Source organism: Notechis scutatus, chromosome 1 (genome assembly GCF_049901735.1).
Source record: "Notechis scutatus isolate UNSWTSFEM ecotype Mainland chromosome 1, rNotScu1.2, whole genome shotgun sequence".
Lineage (NCBI taxonomy): Eukaryota > Metazoa > Chordata > Lepidosauria > Squamata > Elapidae > Notechis > Notechis scutatus.
This window is the reverse complement of record NC_142009.1, coordinates 271766083-271782681: the sequence shown is the minus strand read 5'-3', so window position 1 is coordinate 271782681 and position 16599 is coordinate 271766083. Positions and strand designations below refer to the sequence as shown.

The following is a 16599-nucleotide window of genomic DNA, read 5'->3' as shown; positions in this document are numbered from 1 at the left end:
TTACATCATGCACATACAAAAGGGGCTTGATTGAGACACTGTGCCTGCTTTTTTACAGATTTTAACGACCCTTCATGGTGTCCATAAAGCTAGAGTACCAGATGGATTTGATTCATTAAATTGCTGTGTGAGCAATACAGGCAAGACTGTTAGGATGAGTCCATCCATGTATTGCATCAACTTCGATTTGTTCATCTTTGAGCACAACAGTTATCATTCCAACTTAATTGCTAAAATTCCACTATCAGCTTTTCCAAAAGCCTGTTGCTTAATAAAACTTGCAAAAGAAACTAACTCAATGAAAATCACACTAAGAACATTTTCAAAAATACATTTTGCTCCCAGCCAAGAATACCAGAAGACAAAAGCAAAAACGGGGTACTGTAACATAAAAGAACATACATCAGATATAATTTACTATGAACTGGTAGAACAGCATGTCAGATTAGTGAATTCACACTTTGACTTCAATTTTCCGGAAGGAAGCTAAGACACTTTCATGGACTGCATTTTTCTACAATATCTTCCTATGTGCTCTTTTTTCAGGGAGAAGAAGGAAATCTCAGAACCAACATCCTCTTGCTCTGTTGGAAATGAGGGGCAGAAATATCGCCCCCCCCATGACTTCACTTGAGCCCCTTTTATTAATATGGTGGCTACCAAGATTTGGGGGTTTGGCTTGGGCAGGAATAGAAGAAGGCAGAACTTGTATTCCCCTTTCTGTGCAGTGTAACCTAAACTTAGCCCAGCTGGTGAGAGCTAGAAAAATGATTGTATCAGGACTTTCTTCTTTTGAGTATGAGAACAGGTGTGTGTTGTGTATGACCATTGTAGGTTACCTCCATCAACTGAGACTGCACAGAGTGGTACCCCTGTTCTGGCCACAGCAGAGGGAAAAGTGGCTTCAGAGTTATACAGTACATGAACTATCCTGAACTCTAGAGTAACGACCTCCTCTCTGACCTCACCAAAGTGCAAGTGATAAAGTGCTGCCACAAGGGAATGAGACCAGGAGTGGGATCCAACCGATGTAACTACTGGTCCGGTAAATCGCTGCGCGCGCGTGTGAATCGTTGTCAGCTTGCTGCCTGGACAGCTGAGCAGCGCTGCGCGTGGGTGCGCAGCAGTTAAAAAAGCATTTTTTTCCTGCTTTTTCAACCTCAGCTGTGCCGCTCAAAGCGGCTGAGGTTAAAAAAGCAGGAAATAAAGGTCAGGTAAGAGACCGGGCGGACGGGGGGGCCAAAACAGCAGCAGACATAGAACCAGTTCTATGTCTGCTGCTCTTCAGAGCTACCAGTTCTTCAGAGCTAGACAGAACCAGTAGAATCCCACCCCTGAATGAGACTTGATTTAACATCCTGAAGATATGCGTAGAAAGCTGAACTTCCCTGCTGAAACTCTGGGAAGACGTTGGTTGAGAACTGGAGGAGAGCTAATTTTACTGAGTAGGTTGTACTCTAGCAATCAGTGAAAGAGCTAACATAGGCAGAAATTACCCTCTTAATTCCAGCTGGGGCCTGATTCCTTCTTTGTTGCCACTTGCAATTAGGGTCTTTAAATATTTACTACTGGCTGGAAGATAGGCAGTATAGTGTTGAACTTGGTTCAGGAAGACCAATGTTGAAATCCCTCTCTGACAATGGAGTTCATTGAGTAATTTTTTTTGGGGGGGGGAGTCAGTCTCTTGCAACCCAATTTATCTCTCAAGGTTGTTCTAAAATAAGGGAATGTATGTTGCTTAGCATTCTTTAAAAATGACAAGATATATGTGCACTTCGTAAACATAGTAATGAAACCAAGCTCTCTTATTTTAGTTCATTAGGTACTCAGCCAATATCTTATCTAGCAAGGAAACAAAATCTGGTAGAGTCTATAAGTGGTTCAATGTTTGCTCACAAACCACACTGCACAAAATATTTTATTTTGTGGTTCTCCAGTTTAGTTTGCCACCCTGCCCCTAAAGAAAATGATTCATTTCCTTTTTTATTCATTACAATATAATTCCACTAACTTCGGTGGAATTATCTAAACAGAAATGTGAGCCCATAAGAATAGATCAAGTCTTTTCATGCCTCTTAAACAGTTTGCTAAATAGACTATATTAAGATGAGTCATTTAGCAAGAATTGTGCAAGATTTTGTTTGCAAGGACTTCTGTAGCAGTCGTTTCATTTCTATTTTAAATTTGTGAAATGGCAAACAATTGGAACATAGGCTGTAACCGCCCTTGTGTGAAAGTTTGTAGGCCAAAAGTAATTATTAGAAAGTTGTGCAGTTTTCCCATTTCAAAAGCAACATCTGAACTTAAAAAAATATTAATTAACCAACAAATTGCATCTCTCTCGTAAGTCAACACCCCAACTATTTATAAATAAGTTTATTGTTTCTATTGTTCTTGGGAAATCTTGTTATTATCATAAAACTATGAAAAACCTTATAAATAGAAGTGAAGCTTGCAAAATTTAACTTTTTGGTTGTTTTGTTAAGCTAATGTGTTTTACATTGTAAAGATAGATTAACAGTATATGGGTGAAGCCTGTTGCTATCATACAAGCCAAGAAGACCACTGCTGCTCGAGTGCTTTATGCAAAATCTTCTCTGACCCCAGGATAAGAAAATAATAAATAATATAAAATGTTAAGAAAGGTCAGAAAAACATCTATTTATTTACTTTATAACGAGTAAAAAATTGAGGTTTTATTCATAGCAAATTTTGGGTTTACTATTGATGATATTTTTAAATATGGGTAGTTACCGGCAATTTTGGTTGTAGCTTACAATGGAATATAATTAACACTGATATTTAAGAACCTTTTCTTTGAAAGCATTGTAGTTTAATTCCCAATCCAGCTATCTTCCAGTAGTTTTACAATTGTTACTCCCTGAATTTTCTGTCCTATAGTACAAACGTATTCAGGAGCACCAGTGGGGAAATGCTGCCCTAGGATCTAAACATTAAAATACCTAGTTTGGATCTAGAGAAGGCCTTTGTATCAACAGAAATATTTTTTTGTATTTGTGGACTATAAACTCTTAGAATGGGAAACATTCATTTTCTCCCTACTTCCTGCCTCTCTTTACAATCCTAACCTCAGAAAAATCTATTCTGTCCAGAATAGATTTTTTTCAGGAGTATAATAGACTGGATAGGGAAGAAGAATACATAAAAATAATATCCTGCAACCAGAATGCTACTCACAGCATCTTTGGATTCAACCTTACATTACTTATTTCTTTATATTGTGTTATTTTCTAGGTTAAGCCATCTAGCACTTCATCAGCTGGTTTTATAGTCGCTTGCTCAAATTCTGTTATATCAAATGTGAGAATAATAAATGTCTTCCTGCAGATATGCAAAGATATTGATAATAACCTTTGGCCGAGATCATATCTTCCAGGCTTTTAAATATTCTTTTATACGAGGGCTATCCACAAAATAGATTACGTTTTCGTCTGTAGCAAGAAGGGGCGGAGCTAGCGCAGCCATCTTTGGTCTGTGCGTCCGCCGCTCAGTCTGCATCTAGTCATACTATTGGGAGGTTCGTATCGTTGCCCGTTATTTCACAGCAAACGTTTGAAATGTGTGCTGCAATTGAAAATCCCCGATCTTGCACCAAGCGACTACCACTTGTTTCCAAGGATGAAGACCTGGCTTGGAACACAGCACTTTGACGCCTGAGATTTGAGCCAGTCAGTCACGCCCGCCCGCAGTTCTGCGTCGTCGTCAAAGCGCTGTGTTCCAAGCCAGGTCTTCATCCTCGGAAACAAGTGGTAGTCACTTGGTGCAAGATCGGGGCTGTAGGGCAGATGAGGAAAAATCTCCCACTTGAAAGCATTCAGGACTTCTCGAGTGCCATAGTTCGGCCATTTTTAAACTTAATGCACCATTGGCGCACTCCACCTTCAGTGATGATGTTGTCCCCATACACTTCACACAGTTGCCGAAAAATTTCAATCGGTTTATGGTTTTTTGCCAACAAAAACCTTATCACTGATCGCACCTCACAACTCGAGGGATTTTCAATTGCAGCACACATTTCAAACGTTTGCTGTGAAATAACGGGCAACGATACGAACCTCCCACTAGCATGACTAGATGCAGACTGAGCGGCGGACGCACAGACCAAAGATGGCCGTGCTAGCTCCGCCCCTTCTTGCTACAGACGAAAACGTAATCTATTTTGTGGATAGCCCTCATAGTAGAAAGAAGGCAGGGAAAAGGGATATTGTCTTCAACATAGGCCAAGAGTGCATGAAGGAGCAGACATCAAAGGTTCTTGGAGAAAGTCACCTGTAGCTTTCTTTTTATAATTTGAATACTACTGTACATTTTGGTTAAAGGGAAGAGACTTATCATAAAATCATAGCTTCATTAAAAAAAACATTGCCAGTGATGCTTCCTCTGTTTGGAGCAGTTTTTTTTAATTCAAGGAAATATGGTCTTTTGAATGACACATACCCTACTTCTATGTATTTCCTGCACGGTGATGCTACATTTAATGTTTTTCTTTTCTTTTTTTAAAGAGAATTGCTAGAGGCTTGTCTTTGTAAAATACTGCTGTGTTACTGTTGACAGATTTACAAGTGTGGGCAAGATGCTATCCAGGTAAGAAGTATCAGTTGCTATCATTTTATACATAGGATCACATTGCTAAATCCTGGGTACAAAAGTTAACATTGCATTTTTTCAGTTAGACTTTTGGTGGGAGCTAGAGAGTTTTCAATACACATAGGTTCAACTAACATAATCAATGGGGGTTTCCTTTTGATCTAGTGATAATGTAATGAAATAGCTTTTTAAATTTCCTGATCTTTTCCCTCCTGTTTCTATAGAATCTACTGACAAATAGTTACATCCGTTTAGAAGAAGGTTCTTTTCCTTTCCAAGAATATTTCACATTTGGGAGGGTGGGAACAGAGTTTTCCATCTGCCCTCTACAAACTCTTTCTCAGTACTTTTTTCCCCCTTAGAATAAATGAATATGGTACTCATTTCATGTCAAGGTGCCAGATTCAAGCAATAAATCTGCTTAGAACAAAGAAAATGGTACAATTTCCTGTTCCAGAAGCCTCCAGTTTTAATAATTCTGATATTGTCTTGCTGAGAAAACTCGTGAAGAGGAAGGAGCTGTGCCAATAAGAGGATACTAGGAAAACAAAACAACACCAAAACTGCAGGTCTTTGCCCACTTCGACGAAAAACTTAAATTCCTATTGTGTCACACCATTTCTTTAGAAATTAGTATCACAAGAACTGGCTGAGGAAGCAGATGAATTCAACTGGAAGCCAAGAATGGAAGAATATTATCATGTGCTGTAATAAGTGAGTTACTTTTTGCAGAGTTTTGAGGCACAAATTTTTCTCTTTAAAATAATGATAAAATCTACTTGATTTTTTTTTTTTGAGGGGGGCAGTTCTTAGGATTTTTAGGATGTCCTAAGCTAAGAATGAAAGCACCCATTCAAATCTATTTAATTAAACCCTCTATAATTCACAGTAGTTGCTCTAGCCAAATCTTTAGATAGCCAGCTTTCCCAGAGATCTAGAAATCTACAGAAGGAACTATTACAAGGAGAGAGTTATGAAGACATAGCAAACATAAATTATAATCCAAGGTACACTTGAATATACCGAAGTGGATTTTTTTTTCTGAATAAATATACCCAGTTAATTAATATGCATCACTGAGTAATGCATTAAGAATCGCTGTACCTTTGACTGAGTGAACTTTTGCTCAGGGCTAAACCTAAAGAGAATATCCTCACTGTCTCCCTCCCAGCAGGTCCAGTAAAACAACCGTTGGGGGAAAGTTTCTATGTTCATAGAGATGCATAGTTATGACTCGCAACTCACCACCTTACTATTGAAGCGATCCTTGCAGTCAGTAAGACTGACTGCTGTGCTCTACAACTGCAATAGTTTTTCCATTTAAGAAAAAAAAAAAAAAGAGAGAGAGCTGATCTGAACATCAGGGCCATTCAGCACCATGGTAGCTTTTAAAAGCTTTATTTTGGGATGGGTATATGCATGTCTCTGAGACCTGGCAATTGCCTGGACAAGTCCTTGCAGTTTTCCTGGCAAGATTTTGGAAGTGGTTTGCTATTGCCTGCTTCCTAGGGATGAGAGAGTGTTACTGGCCCAAGGTCACCCAGCTAGTTAAACGTCTCCTGCCTTAACCATTACACCAAATTGGCTCTCTTTCACTTAATGAATCAGCTCACCAATTAACAGGAAGTGAACATGAAATAAGCTGTAAAGACCAGCTGAACTAAGACATCATACTCAGTTGTAATTCCTACTTTAGGTAGAACAATGCAGAGACAGCATTATCCAAATGTGGCATAAGAGTTTGTTAATAGCACTGGCACTTGAATCAAAGGAGAGACTTTGCTCTTAGTTCCTACTATTGGGCCCTATGTTTCCTCCAGCAACCCATATTTCTAACTGAACAACAGTTGAAATGGGATCATAGAGTCAGAAAGTAAAGAAGGGACACATTAAGGTCCATTTGTCCTGTAACTCATTACATTACCATATGTAACACTCTATCTTCACCTCCTTCAAGATGGATCTGACCAATGTAGGGGACACCATCCTTATCTCTGGAGCTACTTTAGTGGTTACTTGCTGACAACAAAGAAACCACTCCAGATTTTTTTTTAAAAAAACCTTCCTATGGAATCAGAATGTTTGATATGCCTGACACAGGCCACGCTTCAAACCATCCCGGTATGTTACTGACATAACCCAGGCCACGTTGATCTAACAAAACATGTTGCCTTGCCAAACTTTTCCCCCTTTATCATTTAAATCTGAACAGTTTTGAAAAGCATAGCAATACAGACCATCAAATAAACATTCACAATAAATAAAATTAAAACAACAGTAGAGCCAAGCAGCTGAAGATTAAGTCCGAAGAGTTAAGCTATGGGGAATGAATACAGATTTGGCTGTGCACACCTATCATGGAAAAATGAGGAAGGTTAGGGAGAAGGTCCACCACCCAAAAGAAGATTTTTTTTCCCCAATGACTTTGAGCCAGTATTGACTCTTGGTAATTGCCTGGCTTAGTCTCTTAGTTTCCAAGTTTTCTTGGCACAGTTTTCAGAAGTGGTTTTCCCTTGCCGTCTTTCTAGGGCTAAGAGAGGGTGGCTGATCTAAGGTTATCCAGGTGGCTTTGGGCCTAAGGCTGAACCTAGAACTCCTGGCCCCCCAGTTTCTAGCCTTATGTCTTAACCACTATACCAAATGGGCTTTCATACCGAAGTGCGGGAACAAAATAACAAAAATATACAGAATTTGGAAGCAACCTCTGGAAGGTGGAAAGAAGTGTGAGATGACTGCTAATAAAATTTGTTGGACTTGGCTGCAGTACAAGTAGTGGTGCTAAAAAAAATAATGTTATCCACCTATCTTCTTGATTTCCTTCACGTTAAACCTGGTTATTTGCAGAGACAGCAAAAATGAAGCACACAGAAATGTTGGTGTTCAATTTTATCAATCATGTATAAATTTTTGTGTTTCTTATAATCAATGCTTTGGTACAATATTTTACATATTAAGCCTTTTCTATGTAACATATTTGTTTTTCACTAATGAGACATTTCCTTCCTTTATTTTATTTCTTCATGTATGATTTTTTTTTAATTAGAAAACTATATTATGTCATTTGGAAAAGTGTAGTTTTTGAAAGAGTAATTTTGAAAGTAATTTTTGAAAGTGTAATTTTTGTAGTGGTTTATAACAGAAATTAAAACAAAATAATTGAATAGATTTGCCTTCCTACTTCCCTATAAAATTTAGCATAAATTTGGGCATGTATTTAATAATTATAAGCTATTTGTTTCTCTATTTTTATAAGTATATCTAAAACTCTAAAAATCTATTTCTAGAACTTTTTAAAAAAAATGCACATACACGTATTTGAAGCTTTGATCACACTGTTGTGACTACCATCTTTTGACTTTTAAACCACACCTTGAAAACTCCCCTGCAAAGATACAGGTTATAATATACCAACATGCATGGCTTTTACCTAATATAATCTATACATTATACTATTACATCAAATAAGGTGTATATCATCATAGTATAACAATAACATGCAAATGGAATTACTGCACAACTTTGCATCAAACATGATTAATCAATTACTACTCAGTCAAAAAAGTTGTAGGAAAAAAAAAAGCCTCAATCATGAGAAATAATGTAATTTTTGTAAGGTTGCTTCATCTGTCTTGTGACAAATAGTCCAGACAGCTAAACATTAAAGCCAGATGCCTCCACTTTTCCTTGAGGATAGCGTGTAGAATGTTTGCTAAGAGTGGAACTGAACAAGTTTTTCTGGATTTGTGAATACCACAGCATAGAAAGGGTTACATGTGTTCCTACATGCACCCACATACAACATGCTAATGTGGAATGTAAAACTTTCACACAGAAATGAGAAGGAAATATGTATTCCACTGTGTAATGCTCCAAGCAAGCCAGCTGGAGGGAAGGGCTTCTAATGTGCCTTCCCACCACAAAGACCTTCTTTGTTATTCTAGCTCTTTTTAAAATATCTGATGACTCTTAGCCTGTCAGTGCCAAGTTCTCCTGCTCTGCTGCATATTCTGAACAGCGGCATAATGTGGGCAGGGGAACCAGGGAATGCTGCTGCTACAGGTTATCTCCCTTCCTTTCTTCTCGGGCACCTTTGTTCATTGGCTTAGCCATCATTTACCTTTTCTGTAATTTCCACAACAACAACTTGCGGTTTCTTTATGAGCGGAGGAAGGAAGCCAAGTTCAGAAAAAGCATGCTAGGATGAATGCAGTCATTAGCTAAGGAATCCAAACAGCCCAAGTACCCATAGCAATATTTTTTAAGAAAATCAAGGGACAGGTCTAAAAAGGTTTAGTTCCTTAGTATCTTAGAGGCTGCCTATTCCAAGGATATTCCCTCAGTTAGGTGAATAGTGAGCATCTGCCCAAGACCACTTCCTTTCAGTGCGCATACAGATGAATTTTCTATGTAGTTGTTCCTCTCCTTTCAAACAGCTTACTTTCCTGAGACAAGAATGACTCCCACACATATGAAGGATAGTTAAAACTTGGCTTTTCCAGAAGGCCTTTGATGCTTACACAGCTAGAGGAAGATCCAAGCAATCATTACTTTTGCTTACAGTTTCATTGCTTTTTATTATATTGTTCTTTGTAATATGCTTAACTCTGTACATTGTCTAAGGCCTTCAAATAAGGCTGTGTATAAATCAAATCCATCATCCTGGATCTTTTCCAACCTGATCTTTTAAGTCTCCCAACTACACATCCATCACTGTTGTAATGGAGTCCATTCACTTTGCTGCTGGACACTCTCTTCTCTTCCACCTTTCCCACTTTTCACTAAAGATTTTCAAGGGAGCTGGATCTTCATAGAATAAGTCCAAATCAATTTGAGCCTGGTTATTTGTATCTGGAGAACTGTAGAATAATTTGTTGTATGATCCTTTTTTTTCTTTGCTTGCCATCGATAATATTTTTAACAGACCTCTGAAATATCAATGTTCAAAAGCATTAATTACCTTGCTTTGTTAACAACTTTTGCTTCCACTGAATTCACAAGGAAAATCATTGCCTGCATGATTTTCAGTTTTGTTGTGTACAAACACATCACAACATGTGAATATATTTCCCAAGGCCTACATTGCTCCCCTATCACTTGCTAATCTATTATGTAATTCTTGAATGCTGATTCCTTTAATTAATAATTGAATCAAAAGTCAGAAGCCTTTAATATTTTCATTGTGAATTCTAAGGCTTGCTGCTGTATTTATCATTATTAGTTTGACTAGTCCAATTTCCATTTTTTTTCATTGTACTCCTTAACTTCCATCACTAGTTCTTCCATCATTTGCCTTTGCAGCTATCAGAATAGTGTCATCGGCATAGTTCAAATAATTTAAATTTATCCGTCCAATTTTAAAAATATGCTCATCTTCTTCTATCCAGCTTCCTTCAATATATTTCATATATTGGTTGAATAAATAGGGATAGAGAATGCAGCCTTCCCTCATTCAAAAGGGAGCCATTCTGCTTTGCCATATTCTTTATGATATTTGGCTTCTGGTCTTGTGTATGGGTTTCTTATGGGACAATGAGAAGTTCTGAGGTCCCCATTTTTGTGAGGAGGTTCCATAGCTTGATCTCAATACAACTTAAGGTCATAAGAGGTCTTTAGACGAGGCAGATGTATAGCTGTAGTGAAGTAAACCTAGTTTAGGTACAACTCCATTTGATACATAGATTTGTCTTGGGATGTGGATTGATCCTGATGTCCTTTTGCTACTTTCAAACACTATAATTTTACATCATTATATATGACAGATATAAACAGAGTCTATTAGGTACCTTAAGAACTGTTTTTTAAGTATGAGAATATCAAATTGTACCTAATTTCAGATCCTATGCATTATACACCATTCAATGGAAAATCTGCCTTGAAAATACACTATCACCAATAATCCAGTTTGCTTCACAACCTCCAAAGGAGATTAATTTTCTTAATGATACTGTAGTTCATGTCTCTTACCTACAGTTCAGAGTGTGTACTGATGATATCGGCAATGAGAAAAATCAAGACGGGTGTGAGCAATGGAAATACCTATAGCTCCAAGCACCACCTGGGCAAAAACTTGCGGTTTTTTTCCTCCTCTTTACTCAGTGGAAAACTGTGGTTTGAATGTTTGACGTGTACATATGAAAATTCAGGTGCTATTTCTAGTTAATCATTTAGTCAGTCAGGGCCCCCACTCTTCTGGCCTTCAGGAAATGCCTTAAAATGTGGCTATGTGGGTTAGCATGGGGCCTGAAGGAGAAGTAGTTGGCTGAAGGAGGCTATGTAATAAAAGAGAAACCGCCAACACCTCTTCACTCTTAATTCCCGTTTTTTTTAGTTTGCTTTAATCTCTTGTAATTTTAATCTGTTTTTATAATTGTTTTTATTCCCATACGTTTTATCATGATGTAAGCCTCTCATGAGTAGCATATACATTTGATAAACAAATAATCACCCAAAGATCACTGAGAATTACATCAGAAGTAATACCGGAGCAGCCATTGGATGTTGGTGAGCCAAAATCTTAATCCTTCTCCTTACTCCCAATTTTCTTCTTTAAACCCATCCAAGTAGCAATAGCAATAGTTCTTAGGACTTATATACTGCTTCATAGTGCTTTTACAGCCCTCTCTAAGTGGTTTAAGAGCCAGCATATTGCCTCCAAAACATCTGGCTCATTTCACCGACTTCAAAAGGATGGAAGGCTGAGTCAACCTTGAGCTGGTCAGGATGGAAGGAATCGAACTCCTGGCAGTGTGACAAAGTTATCCTGCAATTCTAACCACTGCACCACTATGGCTCAGTGCATCCTATTATTCCTCCATCTATTTTTGCAATCAGTTATATGCTTTCTGTTCACTGAATTCCCATCCCTGCAGAGCTCCCATTTGCCATATGAGAGAAGAATATGTGTATCCCCATGTTTTCTTCCACACAGTAAAGATTCTATAGAGATGGTCTTAATGAACATAACTGCATAAACATGAACCCACATGTGTCTACCCTGAATTCCATCCCCATGGCTCTTATTGTTTTAAGCAAAGGAACTCTTGCCCCTGGCTCTTCCATTGTTTGCTTGCCACAAGTTCTAACAACTCATTCTTCTTTGCAACAAGGCCATGGGATGAAATTCTTTGAACTGACAAAGGAGCTAAAAGAAAGGGACTGTTTCACTCTTCCTCTAGCAGTTTTCTCTCTCCAATTATTTTAATTACAGCAAAATTTGAGGTAAACTTAATAGAAAGGAAAGTGCAACTGGAAGAAATATAAAGAATTGTTTTGGGTCCCCCCCACCCCCCGGAACACAGCCGTTTTCTACTACTAGCACTCTGGAAAGGAAAAGCTGGACAATGTGCTGCATAAACTAAGCTGCTGTCCTGGGGATTGTCAGGATAGTCCTTTCATCCTTGGAGAAAGGACAAAAACAAAATGAATGCAGACTGGCCTTCAATAGGGGAATTCCTGTATGTGTTGCAAGGCTGCGGAATGATCTCTGAATTGCAAATGAAAACCAACACAGAGTGTACTTTTAAAGTATATGCACTGTTATTTCTTGCTTTTGGTTTCGTATCTTTAAAAGTAAGCAAGCAGATTATTATGTGATCAAAACTACAATAAAAAGGCATAGCTAAATCTCAAGTGTTCTTCCCTTACTGGAACTGGGGATATTCATACTGTTCAGCCTACCTCGAAATGCCATCATTTGGTAGATTGTGTTTCTAGCTGCCATTCTCTAGATGAACTAGTGTCTTTGATAGATGTTGGACTAAGACCAAGGGAGACAAGGTTTGAGATTCCACTTCACTTATATACCGAGAGGAATACCGAGCAATTTTGGATCAGTTAATATCTCTTAGTCCAATCTATCTCTCAAGTTTGTTGTGAAAATTTTAAAAAATAAAATAAAAAGAGGGGAATTACTTATAGATATCAGTATATTTTTTTCAAAACAAAGGCAACATAAAATGTAATAAATAAATGAATAAACTGATCAAAGGCAAAACGTGGTAGCTTTCTTGCTGCATGATAAGATATGCCCATAAGATAGGAAGTTAATCTATAATAGACCCAGATTTTATATATCTATACCCGTATCTATATGTGTGTATTTATTTTAAAAACACAGTGCACCATTCAGAATCACACACACATGCACATCAAGTTTTTAAAATAAAAACAATTAAAATAAAACTGAAATTGAAATACCTAGCAGCAGAGAACTTAATCATCCATCACAATGACTAAATTAACCACAAATCTTATGAGATGAAAAGAGGAAAGTCATCACGTGTCAAACCTGAATCCCTACAAGCTTTCGGCCCAGGCAATTAATGAGAGATAGTGAAAAAAATAGGTCAGGAGGTATAGTGGTTACTGAGAGCTGTCAAGTGAGGATGTGGAGTGGTCAGGTATAAATTTCTCACAGGAGAAATCTATGAGGAAAGAACCAAATGCAGAGAACTTGAAAGATTTGAGAGAACAATCTTGTTCATTAGGCTATTCACAAGAAGTGCATCCTGGGATGCAAGAAATACGGTAAAGAAGGAGGATATACATTTATGGTTGGGTAGAAACCTCTTATAGTATTGTTTTCATGTACATTTCCTTTTTGTATACCAATATAAACATTTGCTGTCCCAGTTTCTGATCTTCCTTGAACCTCTATTGCCTCTATTTCAAATTACCTGAGTTGAAACAGTCACCATGAGCTTAAATGGACTCCAGAGGATGGTAGAGGACAGGAAGACCTGGAGAAGTGTTGTCCATGGGGTTGCGATGGGTCAGACACGACTTTGCAACTAACAACAACAAAAGACAACTTAAACCCGCCTGACCCATTGGCTGAGGATGAGATAAAGGCAATATTAAGAGGATGTGACAGGAAAAAAAAGTGTTACCAGAGCATGACTGTGCTCTGCTTAGGTGAGAGTGGGGGAAAAGGCTGATTAGAATCTGATTCTACAGTTTTCTACTCTTCATTTGCAGCTTTCTTTGTGGTTTCCAAAGTGCTCAAAGTGTTGCAGGCAAAAAACTTTTGATCACTTGCAAAAGGGGAGAGAGGAAAGTTTGTGATGATCAGTTATGTCACCCGTATGTCATATGAGTAGGCAGGGTATGTTATGGGTCCCCTCTCTTGAGGACCTTCTTCATGGAGGTTTGCTCCCTGTAGAATTTCATCCCCAGAAAGATACTGCTGGCCTCCACCTTGATGAAGGCCCTGAAACCATGTCTATTTGTGCTTCAGTTTGAGAGGCAGACAACACAGATTCATCCCCAACAGCCTGCACCTGTATTCAACAGTGAAGCGACATAGGGCAGAAAACATCCTGTAGAAAGCACAGCTCCACCACAGTCTTTTCAGCAGTTCCAAGAAGGCTCCACACCCATTTGCATTACTCAGGTGACCCTGAGGACACAGACAAACCTACAAATGGCCTCAACGACTCTCTGAAAGAATGTAAATGACCAACTGTCTGCAAGGAATATAAACCCTTCCATTCCCCACCATCCAGTCAGAGCTGAAGAAGCTTCTTGGATGAGAAGCAAAAGGAATTTTCCTTATATTAAGAAGGTCTTGATTGCTGATTGACTAACAAGAGGATTCATTTTCTTTTTTACTTCAATAACAATGTTTTGATGTTGCAAAAAGATTGTGACAGAAAAGCTATTGTGCTGGTGGATTAAGCTTGAAATCATTACCCTTTTTAAAAAAAATCAGAGTGCAGACTTTATTCACGTAGACCAAGGAGGAAAAACACGGGATGCTGATTCAGAGGACAGTTATGATGGATTTCTAGCCAGCTTTGTGCCCCAGGATTCCAAATATTGTGGTCCAACAGCTGATGAATAATTTGGCTTGTACTAGTAAGACATTCTATACCTCTGAGGCACGATTCCTTGTGGAACCTTTTACTCTGGGGCCTCTTTTTGTGCATCACTTAAGATTGCCTAAGTTGAGCCAACAACCACAATGTTCCTGCTGGCGTGTGAATAATTCATGAATAGTCCCAATTTAACCATCTTCATAAAATCATAATAGTAATGTGAGTAAACCACCAAGAGACCATTTAGGCCATCAAGCTGTGCTGCCTACTCAGGGCCTTGAAATGTTTTTGATCTCTCCTTTTTTTGGAAATCAGGCATTTCCAAAGTAGCTTGTGAACCAGGGCTGTTTTTCAAAAAATAAAAAAGTCTTTATTGTTCAGGCAGAAGCCCTTGGGTACATACGGCTGAGCTATCTGGATTGTAGCCACAATCACATGAAGGCAACCAAAATTAGCAAATGTGCATTACTTTTGAAAAGCAACACTTAGAGTACCAAAGAGAAAAGTGTCGGGATAATGTGTAAGAGAAGCATTGTTGCTGAAAAGAATGCTTTTTGAGATTTCTACATGAACATTATTGTTTATAAAATATTGTATTAACTGTGATACTGTGAAGGGAACATTTGATTTTTAAGCAATAAAAATCTATTTATATGGACCTTAAAGAATCCATAATGGAAAGATCATATGTCACAAAACCTTACATCCTGTACAAACTCACATATCTTCCTTTCACTCCTGCTTATACTTCTTCATTTTTCCTCAGATGCTCTGCATTTAGCTTTTATTGAAAATAAGACAACACAGGAAGAGGTCTGGCTGGACTTCCTCTAGCAGAACGTATCCATGTGAGTGGCCCAAAAGAACTTCAACCAAACCCAAGGCAAATTCAAATACTCAGATGACCCAGTCAAATGAGTTAATATTGTGTTCAGAGATTATTTTCTCAGTAGCCCAGATCTTCCAAAAGATCTGGCCTCCACTGTGTCAACCAGGTGGGTAAGGTCTACAAAGAAGTATCCAGTAGAAGATTATTTTTGTATAGATCAATCTGTAAAAGACTGCTTAATCTTAAAAAACTGCACTATTTGGTATTCTCTAGTTCTGTTCTCCCCCCTGCAGAATATTGCTCCAAGGAATTTAGTGGGATTAATTCTGTTTCTTACTTCCATTAACTGAGCTTCAATTTACCCTTAATATATTGTAACAAGACCCAGAGATAGATAAAATCAAAGCTATTACTGCATTTTAGGAGCTCAAATTAATTCCATTAATCTACCATTGAATTCATAAATATATAGTGAATTCAAAAACATACTGAAGCATTGGCACCAGTTACATATGTAAACAGAAACTACAATAGCTATTTTAATGTGATACTTTCAGAAACACCGAGCTAAAATTTCCAGGGACAATGTGCAGTAAGTAGTACAGCTACTTAATTTTAGACTTTGGCCTTAATGTTCCAATGAGGTCCTTGTTGGAATGCCAATATGCTATCACTGTATTTTCTGTTGTTTCCATCAATGATATTCTCAAGATGGATATTTGGAATTCCCTGGGCTACTGGATCCTGGTCTGTGTCCAGAAATCCAGCCCTACGTGTAGAAGAGCTAATCCTGATTGAGGATTAAGATAAAATCAATGCATCTGGAGTTGGGGAAGTCTGATCTACAGTTACTAAAACAATCCTTTGCAGTAATTATTCTGCATATTTTAAATGACATAATAGTATGATGAGGCTATGTTAGAACAAAAAATCCTCCTATGGGTCGGGCAATAATACAACAAACTTCACAGGGTGAAATGGAATGGCTAGAATATCATGGAAACTTTATACACAACTAACCCAGAGGTGGCTTGTTGGATCTGAAATTGTTTGGGCATATACTGTACCAATTCAACAAATCCACAGGGCTACCTAAACAGAGTTGAGGTTTAACAGATCTCTTTTTCTCTTTCTGAAACAGAGCCTTAGAGAGGCTATTAAAGAGAGTTTCTGTAGATACCCATCTTTTTTATTTTATTCCCTTTACCCAAAATGGTTGGAAAGAAGGAATAAGGGATGAGGGATAAGTAAGTTCCCAATTGATTTATCAAGCTCATATATGTATTTATTTAATGGGTTTCTATGCCACCCATCACACGAATACAGCAACTCTACCTACGGGTAGTC

At 38.0% G+C, this 16599-nt stretch overlaps 1 protein-coding gene and 1 long non-coding RNA gene across 14 annotated transcripts in view; one reads left to right on the top strand and one right to left on the bottom strand.

Moving 5' to 3' along the window:
• Positions 1-16599, bottom strand: part of RAD51B (RAD51 paralog B) — a 348291-nt gene that overhangs the window by 59536 nt on the left and 272156 nt on the right. The gene's annotated exons all lie outside the window — the stretch shown is intronic.
• LOC148133375 (uncharacterized) lies at positions 1009-15412 on the top strand. The gene is made up of 3 exons (XR_015746720.1): positions 1009-1045; positions 4524-4605; positions 15190-15412. It is a non-coding gene; the product is annotated as an uncharacterized LOC148133375 (long non-coding RNA).